This window comes from Pristiophorus japonicus, chromosome 1, assembly GCF_044704955.1.
Source record: "Pristiophorus japonicus isolate sPriJap1 chromosome 1, sPriJap1.hap1, whole genome shotgun sequence".
NCBI classification, from domain to species: Eukaryota; Metazoa; Chordata; class Chondrichthyes; family Pristiophoridae; genus Pristiophorus; species Pristiophorus japonicus.
Window position 1 is genome coordinate 42,316,169 of NC_091977.1, and position 19,947 is coordinate 42,336,115.

At 48.8% G+C, this 19,947-nt stretch overlaps 1 long non-coding RNA gene across 1 annotated transcript; it reads right to left on the reverse strand.

Annotated features, from left to right (window-relative positions):
* Positions 1-2,498: 2,498 nt before the first annotated feature.
* Positions 2,499-19,722, reverse strand: LOC139278630 (uncharacterized). The gene is made up of 3 exons (XR_011596331.1): positions 19,621-19,722; positions 7,591-7,799; positions 2,499-2,530 (listed from the first exon to the last, which is right to left on the reverse strand). It is a non-coding gene; the product is annotated as an uncharacterized lncRNA (long non-coding RNA).
* Positions 19,723-19,947: the final 225 nt, after the last annotated feature.

The following is a 19,947-nucleotide window of genomic DNA, read 5'->3' on the forward strand; positions in this document are numbered from 1 at the left end:
TTTGCTTTTCTCTATTCTCTTCTGCCTCTCTTTTTTCTTTTGAGTGGAAAGATTTTTTAAAAATTCATTCATGGGATGTTGCCGGCAACGTCAGCATTTATTGATCATCCCTAATTTCCCTTCTTGAATAAAATGATTAGAGTTAAGAGTCAACCACATTGCCGTGGGCCTGGAGTCACAGACAGGCCAGACCAGGTAAGGATATTTGCACCTAAAGGATATTAATGAACCAGATATTTTTTACGACATTTTACATAGTTTCATGGGCCCAAATCTGCCCAGGAGTTGCTCTGTTTTTTTTGGAGCAACTTGATTTTGCTGGAGTATCTTAAAAATCCCCATTCTGCACATTGAATTTAAGTGAGTTAGTCAGGATTTTTTTTAGTTGAGTTTTTTTTTCAAAAGGGGGTGTTAGCAGCCACTTATGCCTGTTTTGGCCATTTAAGCCAGTTTGGACAGCTAATAGCTGCCACACAGATCTGTGTGGAGAGTTAAGAAATAAGCGCAGGTAGCCAGAGATAGGGGGGTAGGGAAGCGGAGAGGACCTTGCAAAGCACTAAACACCTTCGCAACAACATTCAAGAAGCATAAAAACCATCAATAATAAATAAAAAATAAATAAATAAAAAATAAAACTTAAGTCCTACCTTCATAACTTGGCCTGGATCAAAGTACTCTCCACCCCCCGGATCAAAACTCTTCCCCCCCCCCCCCCATCAAAATTCTCCTAACAAAACACAACCATAAATAAATAAAAAATAAAACTCAAGTCCTACCTTGGCCCAGGAAGTCAGCAGGTCGGCCGGCCGGTGTGGGAGGACACTCGGCCGGGGATAGGTGCGGGATTCTCTCTATGGTGTGCAGCAGCCCGGTGTGTGTCGTGACGCCACTCGGCATGGGATGAGGGCGGGACATCAGGTCCCACGCTGCAGAGGAGCCACTGCGCATGCGCGAAACCTCCAGCACGCATGCGTTGAGCTGCCGACACTCTTTTGAGCGCAGGGCCCTAGCTCCGCCCCCCCAATGGATTTGCCATGCCGCGCCAAGCACAAGAACAGTCGGCAGAATGGGGAGAATACGGGGATATCTTTTTGGCGCCGTTTTGAGCATAGGTAGTCGGCGCACTCACGTGAAAAAACGAGAGGGCCAAATTTGGGCCCAGTGTCACTATTTTATTCCAGATTTATTTAATTGAATTTAAATTCCCCAGCTGCCGTGGAGGGATTTGAACTCATGTCTCCCAATCATTAGTGCAGGTCTCTGGATTACTTGTCCAGTAACATAACCACTATGTTACCGTACCCTCAAGGTGGTGCGTAGCTTTGGGGTAGGGTTGTATGGCAACTGTGGCCCTCAGAGGCTCCCTGTCCATCCCATCCTCCAATCACTCATGCTTTCTCTATCCCCTCACACCCATTGCATTTCCTATTCCTTCATCTTCCCATTTTCTCCTCCCCTCCCTACTACCTCACCACTATCCCATCCCTTCCCCTACCTGATCCACCTCTGTATCCACCTACAACTTGCTCCGTTTACAATCACCTCACCATTAACCCTCCATCCACTCCTTGTACTTCCACTCACTTCCTGGCAGCATGAGTGGCAAAGGTCAGAGGCTCCTCCAGTTTTCTTTGCTCCGTCCCCATCTGTTTCTGTACTGTGCATTGCAAGAAGCCCCTGAAGAGTGCAGACGATTGCACAGCCATTACAACCAGTTTAAAATCATTAAGTAGCCAAACGCCACAGTGGATCACCAGCAAAATGTTTCCCACCCCAGTGAGAAAAGGTAATTGCTAATTATTGCCTTACATCTGTGTGAGAGAATGAGCGAGAAGGGGCGAGAGAAAGAAAGGCAGTGGGTTGACTTGTTGAAACACCCAAACTTCACAGACTTTCTGAAGTATATAGAACACAAAACAAAGCTGTAACAAAGTGTATGTTCAGAACGAGACATGGGTTCTGACACGTTTGTGATCAAAATCTTTAATAATTGTATTGAGCCACTGAGAGAGCAGGGAAGCAACAAGTGCGTCCGTGGTGCTGTTATCGTAGAGAAATAATTACATACAGAGAATGACATAGTATTTACAGCACAGAAACAGGCCATTCAGCCCAACATGTCCATGCCGGTGTTTACGCCCCACATCAGCCTCCTCCTACCCAGCCCCATCTAACCCGATCAGCATATCCATCTATTCCTTTCTCTCTCATGTGCTTATATAGCTTCCACTCAGAATTTATTTGAAATGCAGCCTTTAAGTTCCATGCAACTACTTAAAACAATAACCTTCACATTTAATGTTACGGAAAATAAATAACTTCAAGGAATATGACTGTTCCTCACAGAACATTACCATTTCTGTTATGGCAGAGTGTTCAGAAGCACTGACCTGTTAAACTGGGTGATGAAAGTTTTTTGGAAGTCAGTACAAAGCTGCTCTATGTAGAATAAATGGGACCTGTTAAGCTGCGGATTGATTCCGTCCTGTCCCCAGTTGACCTTGTATTCATAAATATTGGTGTGGCAAAGCTATGGAGCATAACATTTGTTATTACCGCACAGTCCAAATATGTGTGGTAGAAAGAATAATTGTTAGATCATTAAAACAAAATTAACAAAGAACTACTTCAATCAAAAGAAGCTACAATAGCTGTGAAATCCTAGTAAGATTGAACTTCGAGCCGGGGAATAGAGGAAGAGGCAAAAACGAAAGGATTTCTTCTGTATAATATGTGCTACAAAACTGTATGCTTGTTATATATAAAGGGTGGGCCATGACTTAGTTGCACATGGTGTACAGAGGAAATCTCCTCTCCCTCCCATTGGCGGTTAATTTGCTTGTTGATGTCTTCTCGCAGGTAGGGCTACCCCGGCCTGTGAGAGGATACTACCACAGGTCGGGAGGATAAGAGCTGGAGCATACCACTACAACTTCCAGCGTGAGCTGCTCCATGTATGCGATGGCTTCGAGGTGGGCAACTGGGTGACGTTGGCGAGGCCCAGGTACAGCAGAGGAGTGGGAAGGTCGGGGCAGATGAGCGGCGAGAGATCGTGGTGGAGGCGTGACGAATGATTGAGGTGGAGAAGCGGCGAGAGATTGAGGCAGAAATGCGACAAATGATCGGGGTGGAGGAGCGGTGAGGGATCGTGGCTGAGGTGCGGCAAATGTTTGGTGCGGAGGTGCGGTGAGAGATCGTGGCGGAGGTGCGGTGAATGTTTTGTGGCGGAGGAGCAGCGAGATATTGAGGCGGAGGTGCGGTGAGAGATTCTGGCAGAGGAGTGGTGAGGGATCGAGGCTGAGATTCAGTGAATGATTGCGGCAGAGGTGCGGCAAATGGTTGGTGCGGTGGCGCGGTGAGAGATTGTGGCGGAGGTGCAGCGAAGGTTTTGTGACGGAGGAGCGGTGAGAGATTGTAGCGGAGGTGCGGTGAATGTTTGTGGCAGAGGACCAGTGAGAGATCATGGTGGATGTGCGGTGAATGAGCGTACGGGGCCCAGAAGAACGGAGGGCCCAGGGGCAGCACAGGCCAGCCCACACTGTGATATGTGTGTGCACTAGGTCCGTGCAGCAGAGCAGGTCTCCAGTCGTCCTGGTTAGCCCTTGCCACTGGATAAAGACCTAGCTCTGTCAAGCCCGTGTGGTGGCTGATGTGCAACGGTCATCACACGTTAAAAAAACAGGCATCTTCCACCCTTCGAGTTCAGGACTGGAATATTGGGTCCTTCATTGAAACATCTGCAAACTCATTCCTTTTGGTGTCGAAGCAAGTCATTCTCATTCAAGGGACTGCCTATGATGATGATGATGATGTTGGTACATGCACTAATTGTTGGTTAAGGTGAAGTAATTTTGTAAATTGATATTACGGCACAGGTACAAACTTTCTCCACCATCTCTTCAAATTGTTCCTGAGAATGAACAGGTAATACCGGTTAAAGTACCGTCCCTGTGTTAATGGTGTTTTTTCTTGTGAAAGAAAGAAATAACTTGCATTTATAAGGTGACCTCAGGACCTCCCAAAGTGCGTTAGAAAGAAGATAGAAGGACTTGCATTTATATAGCGCCTTTCACGATTACCAGATATCTCAAAGCGCTTTACAGCCAATTAAGTACTTTTGGAGTGCAGTCACTGTTGTAATGTGGGAAACACTTTACTGCCAATGAAGTATTTTTTTTAAGTGTATTCACTGTTGTAATGTAAAAATGTGGCAGCCAATTTGCGCACAGCAAGCCCCCACAATCCATGATGAGATAATCTGTTTTGGTGATGATGGTTGAGGGATAAATATTGGCCAAGACATTGAGAAGAAGCCCCCTGCTGTTCTTCAAATAGTGACCGTGGGATCTTTTACATCCAACTGAGAGAGCTTTGGTTTAACGTCTCGTCTGAAAGGCGGCACCTCCGACAGTGCAGCATTCCCTCAGTACTGCACTGGAGTGTCAGCGTAGTTTTTGTGCTCAAGTCTCTGGGGTGAGACTTGAACCCACAACCTTCTGACTCAGAGGTGAGTGTGCTACCCACTGGGCCACAGCTGATACCTTGCTAAGTAAAAGTTGAAGGATTTTCGCCTAAATTCTTAAAGCTTGACTTAAGCGTAAAAGCACTATTGATGCTTGTTCAGAACTAGAGTTACAGCGATGTGAGGAATGAGATGGAGCATAAAGCCACCTGAAATGGTCAAAACCAGCATGTGGCACAGCAGAGCAGCAGAGATAAATGCATGAGGTGACAAGGAGAATGCTGTAAACCCTCGGCTCTCCTGATGGGCAAGACTCCACTTGCCGGCAAACACTCTCATGGGGCGCATAGTGCATGTTTTATCATTAGTGTTAAGGCCCCCTGCTAGGTTGCTATGATATAGCATACCTGTATTTGAGAAGGCAAGGCTGTGAGTGATGGCATAAGATTTGGTTCAAATGTGAACTGTGTACAATGAATGATCATAATCTAGGCTGACACGTCAGTGGAGGGGCGGCGGGGCAGAGTTTTTCGGGGGCCTAGGTGAAGCAAACCTGCTTCTCTTGGGTCGACCAACAAAGTCTGAACATTTCCTGGGACGTTTTTTGAGCGTCCTCCTCCGTAATTTCTTCTTACGAGGCTCGGTGTCAAATTTATCTATTTTGTTTTATATCATCATCATAGGCAGTCCCTCGAAATCGACAAAGACTTGCTTCCACTATAAAAGTGAGTGCTCAGGTGAGCATACAGCCCAATAAGGGAATTACAGTCTGTGTCACAGATGGGACAGACAGTGGTTGAAGGAAAGGGTGGGTGGGGAGCCTGGGTTTGCCGCACGCTCCTTCCGCTGCCTGCGCTTGTTTTCTGCGTGCTCTCGGCGACGAGACTCGAGGTGCTCAACGCCCTCCCGGATACTCTTCCTTCACTTAGGGCGGTCTTTGGCCAGGGATTCCCAGGTGTCGGTGGGGATGTTGCACTTTATCAAGTGTCTTATAACACTGCTGTGAAGCGCCTTGGGGCATTTTACTACGTTAAAGGCGCTATATAAATGCAAGTTCTTGTTGTCCATTTAAAGAATGCTGATGAGGCCACTGAATGCCCAGTACACAAAGTGCCCATTGGTACATGAAGTTCACAATCAGGGTCCTACAAGCGGTGCAGGATTGTGATTTGCATATATAAGCAACAGAGGGGCAGCAGCGGTGCCACCAATTGTAAACGGCTGGCCGCACATTTTCCTGGCGCAAAGTTTCTGGCTGGGAGTTGAATTTACCCCTCAATAAGTCTACCTTCACTTAAGACCTTATTACCTCACTCCAACTTTTCCAAAACAAATATCAAACTCTTTCAATTTCATTGCGACACTTTGTTTAGCGAGGGGCCCGTTTCTAAATCAGTCGGAGTACAAAAAGCCATTGGTTGGTTGATTTTGAATAGTATAAATTGATCTAAAATTTGGCAAGCAGAGCATTGGAAAAGGAACACCACAGCTCCGGATCCCACCATCAATTATGAATAGTTGGAATGAATATAGCCTATTGTTCAGGTGTAGAATGGCATATCCAATTTAGGTAAAGTGTTCATATAATTCTACTAACAATGAATCATACTGTGTCACATATTATTTCCATAGCCAAATAGGTGCCACTTACTTCCTTCTAACATGGTCATTCCTCCCTTCCAACGTAGCAGAGGCTAAATAGAGCAAGTGATGTGCTGTCGAACCGTAGAGATGAGGAACGCCTTGGGTTTGATCCCTAGCCCATGCTGTTAGCTGATCTCAGCTGTCATTGCAGTGAGGGTGTTATAACCGATCTCAGGATCCCCAGGTTAGAGAGAAGAACATTTGGTTAAGACTCCTGTGCTTGATCACTGTCCAGGGTCAAAGCCGGACATGAAGGGAGTGGATTCTTCGCTTCGAGATTGAGCTTTGGTAGAGTTGAACTTCCGCACGACCCTCTGTAACCACCCTAGCCCCAGCCCATTTTCCTGGGTTGGAGCTCGTAACACATGCACGGAAGGATTTCATCCAGGTTCCCGCCATCAAGTGGGAGCCCAGCAGTGCACAAATGGGGGTTTCCAGTGGTGCAGAAGTGGGATTGCCGTTGCCGCACCAGGCGAGCACCTTGAAAGGGACAGTAGCACCCTGAGGAAAGCTGGAGATTTCGCACTGAAGGCCTTGGCTGAGACCAGGTCCTATTAAGTGTCTTAGGGAGAGAGAGAGAGAGGACCGCAACAAGGCCCTCTCCCTCCACAGGGGCACCTCAGAGCTGTTATCACCACATTTTGGGGCCCACCACCGCCACCTTTTCGTGGCAGCCCCAGAGAGTGGCGGTAACCAATGCAGACACAAGGAAAATCCGTTGGCCACAGACTGCCCTCCTGTCAACATTTGCATGTGGCAGGCGGCAGAAAGGACTGTGTGACAGCAGTGATGCAGCGGCAAGACTCACCACCCCATTTTCCTGCCTTTTCTACCGTGGTGCGATTGTGGAGGCATGTCCTTCCTTAAATGAGGTTAACATTGTGGCTCCCGTGATCAAATAGTTGAAACTCCCAGCGTCCAGATTGATACCTGAAGAGTGACCACAATGATGAATGGTGCTATACCCCAACAACAGAGACCTGCTTTGAATTATTTGAATACCATTTGCTCTAAGGGCAGCTCAGACGCAGCAAGCTATTAATTTCAGTTCCAATTTCCCAATCAGCTGCCTGCCATGTGGATGTGCTTGCCTTACTAGGGTAGGGTCTGTCAGTTCTGGGCTTGTAGACCAAGCATTTCAAATAGTGACCTGTTCCATTTTGGAGAAAGATGGGAGGCAGCAAAACTATTATGGCCATTGTGTGTTATGACACTTTGCATCAGTCGAAGGCCCTATTGGCACCAGCTACAGAGAAGCCCATAGTACGAATCAATTCATCCTTCAAGCTAAAAGAGATTATATGCAGTGAGAGAAAAAACTGGAGGGAGTAGAGGAAAATGCTAAGATTAGCATCATGAAAATAGATACCAGGTGGCTGTTTAAATGATTCCTCAAATTATTTGTATATTTAGTTGGCATATGACATTACGTATAAATAATGCGATTCAATAATACAGGCAATCATAAACAATCTGTTTCTTACCCTGGCATGAATGCTTTCCAGAAATCTTGTGTGGGCTTTGCACAATGGCTTGTTCAATTCTGGCTTCCGTGGACAGACATCAACGTAATCTGAAGCTTTCTCACTTGAAAGGTTGTATTGGATGTCAGTGATATACCGTTTAAACCAATGGCAGTGATCCTCTGGGGGTCCTTTTGTTTGTAGACCCTGTTTAATCTCATGTTCTATAACTGAGGTTAAATTATAAGTAAACAAAACAAAAAGAGGCCTAATTATCCATTTTTGTTTTTTGAAAAGGGCATTGATTTAATATATTTCCATCTGACAGGGCTAATCAAGTTGGTACTAAAGATGGTAGCAGCCATAAAATCCACCAGAACCTTCATACGAATTATTGGGCCTTGGACAGGTTTGTCGGGGACAGATAGTAGTGGAATCACATGAGGGCAGTCTCACAGAGGTGGACCACAGAAGAGAGGGGATAAAGGAGGATGGAGTGTATGACTGTGTTGAATAGCACAAAGGTTTCAAGGATGTCAGGGAAGGGATTATACACCATGCCCGCAGTCAAGGTATGTCTTTGCTAACTTTGGCCAAGGTGGGTCTCAATAGTGTGGGCAAGGTGTAAATTGGACTTAAGGGGGCCGAAATTCACTTGTGCAAGAAAGCTGGTGCACCTCCCGACTTACCGGGGCAATCACCGCCGGAACTTCTTCGGCTGTGCCCCGGTCTGTTTTCAGGCCAAAAAGTTAAAGACTGGGTGCCTGCGCTAACGAGCACTTCCAAAGCACACTTTGCAGCGGTGTGGATGTGCTAATTGAAGCGGGATCCCCACGGAGAAATTCAGCATGCTGGTAATATGGATCTAACGAGCCAGTTGCTCCCTGGCCTTCTTAAAGGTCAGGGTTTGCAGCTCGGCCCTGAGAGAGGAAGGAGTTGACTTTGAGGATGGCTGGTGCTAGAGAAGCAAGGAGGGCAGGCTGTTTTACCGATGCCGAGCTTATGCGGGGTGTTGAAGGCAGGAGGAGACTGCTGTATCCCGATGTGTGGAGACCAAGTCGGCAGGTCTCGACTAATGCATGGAGGGAGATAGCAGAGGAGGTCTCAGGAACCTCCATTTATCAGAGGACGCCCGTGCAGTGCAGGAAACGATTGCACGACATAATCCGTCTGCTGACTTTGCATCTGCGAGCCTCTCCTTCAACATTCTCTTATTTCCCATACTCACTGTTTACTCACTCAAGCAGCATTTCATTGTTCACACCTCTATACATATATATGTGTGTTCTCGCAATGGAGGCTCCCTTTCAATGGATGCGTCATCAGAGTGGTACTCACCAAACATGCTTCCTTTTGCAGGTCAAATTGGCTCACAATAGAGCTGAGTGAAGGAGGACCGGTGGCGGCGAGGTAGACACACAGGTCCTCACACCTCTGGACGAAAGGGCTGAGGCGCTGGTCGGCGGACATGGTGTGTTCACTGTGAGAGAGGGTAGTGCTGACGCCGATGTGGGTAACTGAAGGCCATCCTTTAATGCACTCTCTCCTTGAATGCTGTTCCTTTCCTTCATGGAAGTCTGCTAGTTGCATCCTCCATGCCTTCATCCCCCACCTCCCCCTCACTGCAGCCCTTCTCCCATTTATGCTTGCAGATGACACGTCTGCTGTTGGCTGCGGTACTGGCGACACCGATATGGGCAGCATGGGTAAGTGAGATCGTCCTTGAATGCGCTCTCTCTTGAATGCGCCAGCGCCTACTGTGCCTTTCCTTCTGGAAGTGTGTTATTTGTAGCCTCCAAGCGTCAATCCCCCACCTCCCCCTCACAGCAGCCCTTCTCCCATCTGCCAGACCAAGTGCCAGCACACCGAGCACAGACGCCAGTAACGAGAGACGTCGCACACCAGCTGGAGGCCTGCATCACATAAGCCCTGAAGTCTCAGGTCGCAGCAGTGAGGACATTGAGGGTTCAAGCCCTGCTGCAAGCATCCACAGCACTCTCTCATTTGGGGATGCCACTGTGGAGGAAGAGGAGGACACTAATGGCACCAATGCGTCACTGTTTCCACCCACACACGCCAGCTCAGATACTGGGAGTACGCGGTGTGATATAGATGAGGTGGTAAAGGGGTCTGCACTGGGTGTTGCACTGGGGCCTAGCGGGCTGCACCATGGTGTCAGGACTGGGCAACCTCATGTGCCATCTATCCGGGGGGGGGAGGCGAGTCCGCACCAGAGTTCTGCCGACGAGGACTCAGATGACGCCATCGATGTAGGGGCAAAAGAAAGAAGGGTGGAGGCCACGCATTCCCAGATGTTGGGGGCAGTGACAAGGATGCCAGAGAGGCTGTTGGAAGTGGTGAGGATTGTGGAGGAGCCCGCCTCCCGCATAGTCGACAGGTCTGCGCACACCATGGAGCCCATCATTGCCAGTGTGCAGGCGATGGTGGACTCCCAGAGTGACCGTGTGGATCCAGCTGTGATGTTGCAACCTGCAGGTGATGTGGCAGCTGTCATTTCAGCACAGGCACGAGGGAACGGGCTGGATTGGAGAGGATGGCCGCGGCCCTGGAAGCCCAGAATGCCCTTATGCCCTCTATGCAACAGGCCACGGAGCGTCAAACTGCTGCCATGTCTGCTGGATTTGAGACTCTGGCTGCTCTCATGCAGTCTCAGCTCGATGCCACCCAACACCTCAGTGTTGCGCTCGTGGCTGGGTCCACCACGGGTCACAGGGGACCTTCCGGTGTCACGCCACGCCACCAACCCGACCTCCCTCAGCTTGGTAATGGTGGTAGTGTGCCGCCCCTGGGGAGTGACGCAGGCTCTTCGGACCAGGATCCTGATAATGTGCTCCTCGGATCAGGATCGCAGCATTCCTGGCCCCAGACCTGCCATACCACCAGTGCCTCCACGCATGGCCTCACCCGAGTCAAGCCAGACTGAACGCTCCCAGGAGGGTGCTGACCAGTCTGCACCTGGCCCTTCCAGGCCCAAAGGTGTTGGAAGGATTCCGACAAGGACATCTGTAGATCCCACACAACAACCACAGAGGCCTTCCCAGACCCATGATGCAGCCACAGGGGAGACACTTAGGTGTACAGTTAGGGTAGGCACGTGTAAGAGGTGTTATAAGGAGATGTACAGAGGTAAAAAATGATTATGTGTGGTAGTTGATGGTAGTCTGTTTGTTTCTGTTGTATTTTTCCACCAACTTGCATCATTTGATAAATCTTTATTTTTGGCACATATATCTGGCCAGGTGTTTCATTTGGGAGTGGGCAATTCTGTGTGAAGGCACTCATTGGGATGGTCATGGAAAGTGGGAGCTGAAGGGTCATGTGTGGATAAGATTATCTGAATCGAGCAGCTATCAAATGTAGCTGCATCTCCTTTGCAGGGTTGCGATGGGGACGACGCTTCCGGATTGGGTGGCAATGGGGATTCTTCTCCTCCTCCTCCTGCGCCTCCTCATCATCAGGTGGTGCTGTTGGCTCGACCTCCAGTAGCTGGCCCCTCAGGGCCAGGTTGTGCAGCATGCAGCAGGCCACCATGAAACATAGAAACATAGAAAATAGGTGAAGTGAGCAGCCAGGTGGATAGGGGATATCCCTTGTCGCCAAGCAGCCAACCACAATACTGATTTGGGCCGGTGAGGAGGGCGGGCACACTGGTCTGGCGCAGAATGAACAAATCATGGCTGCTGCCTCCCTTTCCCGCTGTCTCTCTACACGTTGCTGACGGCACGCCTTCTACTGTTTGCTGCCCTGCATCTGACAAGGTGTACAAGATGTTCCCGTGCCAACACTGGTCCCATTGTGTTTGAAGGCTGCACCCTGACATGCAGGCCTCTGGAGCACAGAATAGAAACATAGAAACATCGAAAATAGGTGCAGGAGTAGGCCATTCGGCCCTTTGAGCCTGCACCACCATTCAATATGATCATGGCTGATCATGCAACTTCAGTACCCCACTCCTGCCTTCTCTCCATACCCCCTGATCCCTTTAGCCGTAAGGGCCACATCTAAATCTCTTTTGAATATATCCAACGAACTGAACTCAACAACTTTCTGTGGTAGAGAATTCCATCGGTTCACAATTCTCTGGGTGAAGAAGTTTCTCCTCATCTTGGTCCTATATGGCTTACCCCGTATCCTTAGACTGTGACCCCTGGTTCTGGACTTCCCCAACATCAGGAACATTCTTCTTGCATCTAACCTGTCCAGTCCCATCAGAATTTTATATGTTTCTGTGAGATCCCCTCTCATTCTTCTAATTCCAGTGAATATAAGCCTGGTCGGTCCAGTCTTTCTTCATATGTCAGTCCTGCCATCCCGGGAATCAATATGAAGACCCATTGAGGAGAGCACTACAAGGTGCCACCAAACTGGTCCAGGCAACGGAACCTCTGCTTGAGGGTGCCAATGCAGTGCTCAATGATGCACCTGGTGACATAATGAGCATCATTGTATGCATGCCCTGCCACTGTCCTGAGGTTCCGCAGTGAAGTGAGCAGCCAGGTGGACAGGGGATATCCCTTGTCGCCAAGCAGCCAACCACAATACTGATTTGGGCCGGTGAAGAGGATGGGCACACTGGTCTGGCACAGAATGAACAAATCATGGCTGCTGCCTCCCTTTCCCGCTGCCTCTCTACATGTTGCTGACGGCGCCGCCTTCTCCTGTGTGCTGCCCTGCATCTGACAAGGTGTACAAGGTGTTCCCCTGCCAACACTGGTCCCATTGTGTTTGAAGGCTGCACCCTGACACGCAGGCCTCTGGAGCACAGAATGAGGCCTACAGGCTTCCACTAATGAGTCAGAGCTCAAAGTCCTGAAAACTCTCCCAAAAATTATAACAAGCACTCAGCAGGTTAAACAAATACAAAAAACCAAGAGCAAAAGTTTGCAGCAAAAATACCTCCTCCAATCGCGGGAATCCTCCGTTGTCCTGCTCCAGCGGTGTCGATTATTACGGCAAAGTGTACCGACCGAAAAAGCTGGTGTGGGGCACTGTTCAAAAAATACCTCTCTTTTTATAGTCAATATGGGTGGTGTGGCCGTGTAGCAGCAGTGCGCACCCTGTTGATGTCACCACGGCCGCAAGACCTCACCGTGGCTTCAGTTGGCTGATTTCGGTGGAAGTGCTCACCGCTGCAAAATACCCCGTGATTTCGGCCCCAAGGTATTTGAAGAGGGAATTGTAAGAGAGGTGGAGCTTGGTGGCAACAATGCAATTGTTGAGGAAACAAGTTTGAGATGGGGCAGTAGCTGGTGAGGACAAAGGGGCAGTGGGTGAACCTTTGGGGGAGATGGGTGATGATACGTCCTTACTACACAGTATGAATGTACACAAGGCCCATGCTTGAGAGAAGGTCAGTCTGTGACCTGTCCTTTATTCCTTAGCACTCAAGTGATGAAGGTGGGTGGAGCTTCCCCTTTTATACCTGAAGGTCCAGGTTAGGAGTGTCTCCCACCTAGTGGTCAGTGTTCTCACAGTGTACAACTTAGGTCAGTTTATACATGGGTTACAATGCTGGTTGAATACATGACATCACCTCCCCCTCCAAAGTCTTATTGGGATCACAGGTTGAGTCTCTCTGGTGGTTTACGCTCCCTTGTAGAGCGCCTGAGTTGGGGCTCCGGTTGTTGGGCGCTGGCCTGAGTGTCTGCTGTTTGCAGTGCCTCAGGCCTGTCCGGACTGCCCACAGTGACTGGGCTCTCCTCCCTTTGGTTCCGGTGTTCGGTCACCTGTGGTGGAGTGAACTCGATATCGTGTTCTTCCTCTGCTTCTTCTATGAGGTTGCTGAACCTCCTTTTTGTTTGGTCCACATGTTTGCGGCAGATTTGTCCATTGGTAAGTTTAACTACCAGAATCCTATTTCCCTCTTTGGCAACCACAGTGCCTGCGAGCCATTTGGGCCCTGCAGCGTAGTTGAGGACAAAAACAGGATCATTTACATCAATACATCGCGCCCTCGCATTCCTGTCATGGTAGTGATATTGTGACTGGCGCCTGCTCTCGACAATTTCTTTCATGGTGGGGTGTATAAGGGATAATCGGGTTTTGAGCGTCCTTTTCATTAGTAGCTCTGCGGGTGGAACCCCTGTGAGCGAGTGTGGTCGGGATCTATAGGCCAACAGGAGGCGTGATAAGCGGGTTTGTAGGGAACCCCCTTGGAATCTGAGCATCCCCTGTTTGATTATCTGCACTCTCGTTCTGCCTGGCCGTTTGAGGCTGGCTTGAACGGTGCCGTTCGAACATGGTTAATTCCATTGCCTGCCATGAAGTCCTGGAATTCAGTGCTTGTGAAGCACGGGCCATTGTCGCTGACCAAGATGTCCGGTAGACCGTGGGCGGCGAACATTGCCCGTAGACTTTCTACCGTGGCAGAGGATGTGCTTGAATTTAAAATGTCACACTCGATCCATTTGGAGTAGGCGTCTACTACAACCAAAAATATTTTCCCCATGAAAGGACCTGCGTAGTCCACATGGATGCGTGACCAAGGCTAAGGGGGGCTTCCCTGGGCGCATGGCCCAGCTGGGCACACATGTTGCACCTGCGAACACAAAGTTCCAGATCTGCGTCTATCCCTGGCCACCAAACGTGTGACCTGGCAATTGCCTTCATCGTGACAATGCCCGGGTGCCCATTGTGGAGTTCTCTGATGAACACCTCTCTGCCCATCTAGGGCATGACTACGCGGTTTCCCCACAGTGGGCAATCGGCCTGAATCGAGAATTCATCCTTGCGCCTGTGAAATGGTTTAAATTACTCAGGGCATGCCCTGTATGTGGCTGCCCAGTCCCCATTCAGGACACATTTCTTGACTAGAGACAATAGCGGGTCTCTATTTGTCCAGACTTTAATCTGATGGGCTGTCACGGGTGAGCCTTCGCTTCCGAAAGCTTCAACAGCCATGACCATCTCAGCACCATGCTCGGTAGCCCCCTCAGTGGTGGCTAGTGGGAGCCTGCTGAGTGCATTGGCGCAGTTTTCGGTGCCCGGTCTGTGCCGAATTGTGTAGTCATAGGCAGCTAACGTGAGTGCCCACCTCTGTATGCGGGCCGATGCGTTTGCATTTATGGCCTTGTTGTCGGCCAAAAGGGACGTTAGGGGTTTGTGATCTGTCTCCAACTCAAATTTCCTGCCAAACAGGTACTGGTGCATTTTCTTTACCGCATATACACATGCGAGTGCCTCCTTTTCTACCATCCCGTAGCCCCTTTCTGCCTGGGACAGACTCCTGGAGGCATAAGCTACCGGCTGTAACTGACCCTTGGCATTGACATGCTGCAACACACACCCGACACCATAGGACGACGCATCACACGTTAACACAAGTTTCTTACATGGGTCATATAGCGTTGACAGATTGTTGGAAAATAACAAATTGCGTGCTCTATTAAAAGCCCTTTCCTGGCTGTCCCCCCAGATCCATTCGCGACCTTTGCGTAGGAGCATGTGTAGCGGCTCTAGCAGCGTGCTCAATTTGGGAAGAAAGTTACCAAAATAGTTCAGGAGCCCCAGGAACGAACGCAGCTCCGTCGTGTTATGGGGTCTGGGTGCTCTCTGGATCGCTTCCGTCTTGGATGCAGTAGGGCTGATCCCGTCTGCTGCTACCCTCATCCCCAGGAATTCTACCTCTGGAGCGAGGAAGACGCACTTCGCCTTTTTCAGTCGCAGACCTACCCGGTCCAGTCTGCGTAGCACCTCCTCCAGGTTGTGGAGGTGTTCTTCAGTATCGTAACCCGTAATGAGGATGTCGTCCTGAAAAACCACCGTCCCTGGAATTGACTTGAGGAGGCTTTCCATATTTCGTTGGAAGATCGCGGCGGCCGAGCGAATCCCGAACGGACATCTGTTGTACTCAAACAACCCCTTGTGTGTCGTGATGGTGGTCAGCTTCTTCGACTCACTCGCCAGCTCCTGGGTCATGTAAGCTGAGGTCAGGTCCAATTTTGAAAAAAGTTTGCCACCGGATAGCGTCGCAAAGAGGTCCTCCGCTCTCGGTAGCGGGTACTGGTCTTGGAGTGACACCTGATTGATGGTGGCTTTGTAATCGCCACATATCCTGACCGACCCATCCGCCTTGAGCACCGGCACAATCGGGCTCGCCCAGTCACTGAATTCGACTGGCGAGATGATGCCTTCCCTCAACAGGCGGTCCAATTCGCCTTCTATCTTTTCCTGCATCACGTACGGCACCGCTCTGTCCTTGTGGTGTACTGGTCTGGCGTCCGGGTTTATGCGAATCACTACCTTGGCCCCCATGAAAGTGCCAATGCCAGGTTGAAATAATGAGTCAAATTTGTCCAGGACCTGTGAGCATGATATTCGCTCCACAGAGGAAATTGCATTGACATCGCCCCATTTCCAGTTCATGACAGCAAGCCAACTCCTCCCCAGTAGTGCGGGACCGTCCCCTGGGACAATCCAGAGTGGCAACCTGTTCTCCGAATCTTTGTGGGTCACGACTACCGTGGCGCTGCCTAGCACCGGAATGATCTGCTTTGTGTATGTCCGTAGCTGTGCGTCAATCGCCGATAATTTTGGCCTCCTGGCCTTGGATGCCCACAACTTTTCGAACTGTTTGATACCCATCAGGGACTGGCTGGCACCCGTGTCTAACTCCATTGATACTGGGATGCCATTGAGGAGCACTTTCATCATTATCGGTGGCGTCCTGGTGTATGAACTGTATACGTGCTCCACATGAACTCGCTGAACTTCAGCTTCCAGCGATTTCCCCCAGTGTCCATTTCTGCAATTTCTGCAGGTATTTTGCTCATCTCTGCAAACTCCGGCTGAATGTATGCCTCCACGGTTTGAAACAAAAGGTCCCTTGCCAGTCGATCGTCCCTGACTGCCCCTGTTATTGTCCTTGAGTGCACCATTAACAGGTGTTGATGGCCCCATTATTGGCCGCATTGTCCCTTGCAATGGCGTGAATCGCTGTTCAGCTTGCCATTGTCTCTGTCGAACTCCCTCTCTGGGTTCGACTACATGTTGGGGCATGCCTGACTGCCCTTGTCTGCCTGGAGAACTGTGTGCTGCTTTAACAATGTTGAATCTCTGTCCCAACCATTCCTTAACACAGTACCTTTCGTCTGTTCTGCTAGTGGCCATGCTCGCGTGGTTTAAATCCCAGTTTCTTATCGCCATTGATACGTCCTTACTACACAGTATAAATGCACACGAGGCCCATGCTTGAGAGAAGGTCAGTCTGTGACCTGTCCTTTATTCCTTAGCACTCAAGTGATGAAGGTGGGTGGAGCTTCCCCTTTTATACCTGAAGGTCCAGGTTAGGAGTGTCTCCCACCTAGTGGTCAGTGTTCTCACGGTGTACAACTTAGGTCAGTTTATACATGGGTTACAATGCTGGTTGAATACATGACAGGTGATGACAGCGGTTTTGAGGGGCACGGTGTCTGTAGGCACTGAGACAAGGGACGTCATTTGATTGGGTGACAGAGGAGATGAGCTGGCTGAGAGCAGAATGGGGAGAAGTTACAGAGTAACGAGGGGTCAGAGCTGCAATGAAAAGGAAGCAAGTAAGAGGAGGTAGCAGAGGCATATTTGAGACAAAATAGACCATAAACCAGTGGAGATGTAGAAGGAATTACAAAAAACTTGAAATTTCGGATCAGTATTGTAAGTTATGAAAATTTACAATTTTTAAAGTTTGTAAGTGATCTTAACTGAAAACTTTAAAGTTTGTACAAGAATATTTTTATTAAAGTTAAGTACAAACAAGTGTTAAACTTTTGAATAAAATATATTTTAAATTATAACTGAATCATTTCCATTATTTGTTCCAGTATTAACACAACTTTTTGAACTAAAGAAGAATCATTTCCATTATTTGTTCCGTTAACACAACACAACATTACGGAACAGGTCCAAAGAGTAAACATTTGGAATAATTGCCGTTGAGCCTTCAGGCAGCAAATCATTCACGGATGAGCTGCTGGTGCAAGGCTCGAGCAATCGTTAAAGGGGCACGACGGCTTGCCCTCCATCTCCAGGTTCAGGTAGTTGCATGGCTTCCTCGTCCTTCTCCTCCTCCTCCTCGTCATCTGCATCTTCCTCCGCATCATCAGCCACTCTCACCTCAGGTGAGTCTTCCTCATGATGGCTAAGTTGTGCAGCATGCAGCACACAACAGTGAACTGACCGACAATCTCAGGGGAGCATTGCAAGTAGCCTCCGGAATGGTCCAGGCATCGGAAACGCTGTTTCAAGATGCCAATGGTCCTCTCTATTATGCTGCCGTCGCAATGTGCGACATGTTGTATTCCCGGTCAGCTTCAGTCCGGATTACACGTAGAGGTGTCATGGGCCAGGTGGCGAGGCCGTACCCTTTGTCCCCCAGCAGCCAGCTCTGCCCTTCTGGCTGTTGCTGAAACATGGCAGATATAAGACTCTCGCGTAGGATGGGTGCTCCCAGGGTATCTTGCATGAACTGTCATGATGCGATGCATGTCATGCACATTCACGGAGTGGAAGCTTTTTCTGTTCCTGTACATCTCGGAATTCTCCAAGACGATGTGGGTACAATCAATGCAGCCCTCTACCTTTGGGAAGCCAACAATCCTGGAGAAGCCCACAGCCCTGTCACGCATTGCCTGGGCGGTCATGGGGAACTTTATATAGTCATTCCTCCGGGCATACAGTGCCGAATGCAGATATGCAGATATGTGTTGCATGTTGAGAACTGGCGCACACATCCTCAGTTGTGGCCTGGAATGATCCAGATGCATAAAATGAAATCAGTGTTTCTGACGCTTCTAGGATGCAGGTCTGCTTTTATTAACTCAGAGATCTCGCTTACAACTTCTTTGCGGAAACGCAGCCTTCGCACACAGTCTGCATCACTCAAGTACAGGTATGAATGTCTGTCCCGATATACCCGATGTGGGTAAGGCCGCCTGCCCATTATCCTATGTGCTCTGAGGTTCCTCAGGTGATGATGTCTAATCAATCTTCTCCTCCCCAGCACAATCATGCAGAAGGCTTGCACGAGGTATGGTATTGCCATATTGCCCCCATGATTTAATTGTAGCTTAGCAAGAAGCTCCAAACAGCAGGACAAAGCACTCATACCTTCGTTCCTCTCTCTCTCCCCAAGGTGGACGTCCTAGTATGGACAACACCCTGGTCTGCGCATGCGCAATAGGCTTGCCGAGAATGGGAAGCTTGGCATTCAATGAAGAAACGAAATCTAATGCAGTTCTTTAATTTTTTATCTTTTTCAAAATCTCCTCACCGGACTAGAGGGTCGGCCAGCAGAATCGCTCCATTGCTCGGACACAGAGACTCAGCTTCCACCACCCCATCCCCCTCTGGCCCCCCCCCCCCCCACCACCCCCATACCTGGGCTTCTTTTGAAGCTGCTGTATAGCCTAAGAGTTCTCATCCCTTTAGTTTGGCTTCTACTCCCGCCGGGCTTCTTTTGAAGCCAAGCTCCCGTATCTGGGCGAGGGAGCGATTCTGCTGGCCAACGAACCAACACTCGATCCCGGTGAGGAGACGTTCGATGGTGGCGTGGCACTTTGAAAAATATCAAAAATGAAAGAATTGCATTAGACTTCCATTTTCTCCCTTTGACTTTGAAAAAAATGAAGCTTCATGATGCATATTCTTTGCCTTCTGGACTCCCTCCAAAACTTCGCCTAAAACAATGGAGACTTTCTGCACCGATTTTTTGATGTGCATTGGTTTTTCTTAAGTGCCCAGAAGGTTTTTCGGGAGTGGTCACATACGCCGTCCGAGGAAAAATGTAAACTGGCCAAACTTGCATAAATGTGAAAAACTGACGCAGACATCAGGTTATGACGCAAAAAACTCCTAAACTAAAAAAATCATAACTAACTGAGTTACACTGGCGCAGAAACTTTGGGGAAACTTGGAGATTTTAATTTACTCCAAAAAAAAATGGCGCACGCCAAAAATCCGGCGCAGATAACTGGGGAAAATTCAGCCTTACTATGATTATTCTTATCGGTATTTCGCACTTGAAGCCATTACTACTGACTTTTTCATCGTTACCTGTTCCAAGGAGATTTGAGGCTGCTGCTTCACTAAGGGCCAAAGGTGCATATTCCTGGAGGATACTGCATAGTTTCTGCGAAGAACTTGACCAGTTATTCCTTGATTGTTGTCTGCGTGCAGGATCCTTGCTGTAAATGTCTCTGAAGTGTGTTCTACAAAGCAAATTAAAGCTCAGAATTAGAGAATTTAACAATGAAAGTAGTTTACTTTTGAATTTCTGCACAGTGAGTACATTACAATAGGTAACTGGCGCAAAATAAATTGCTTTCAGATAAATTTGATTCAGACGAAATTGAGCCATTTAATTTGACTTCATTTACAAAT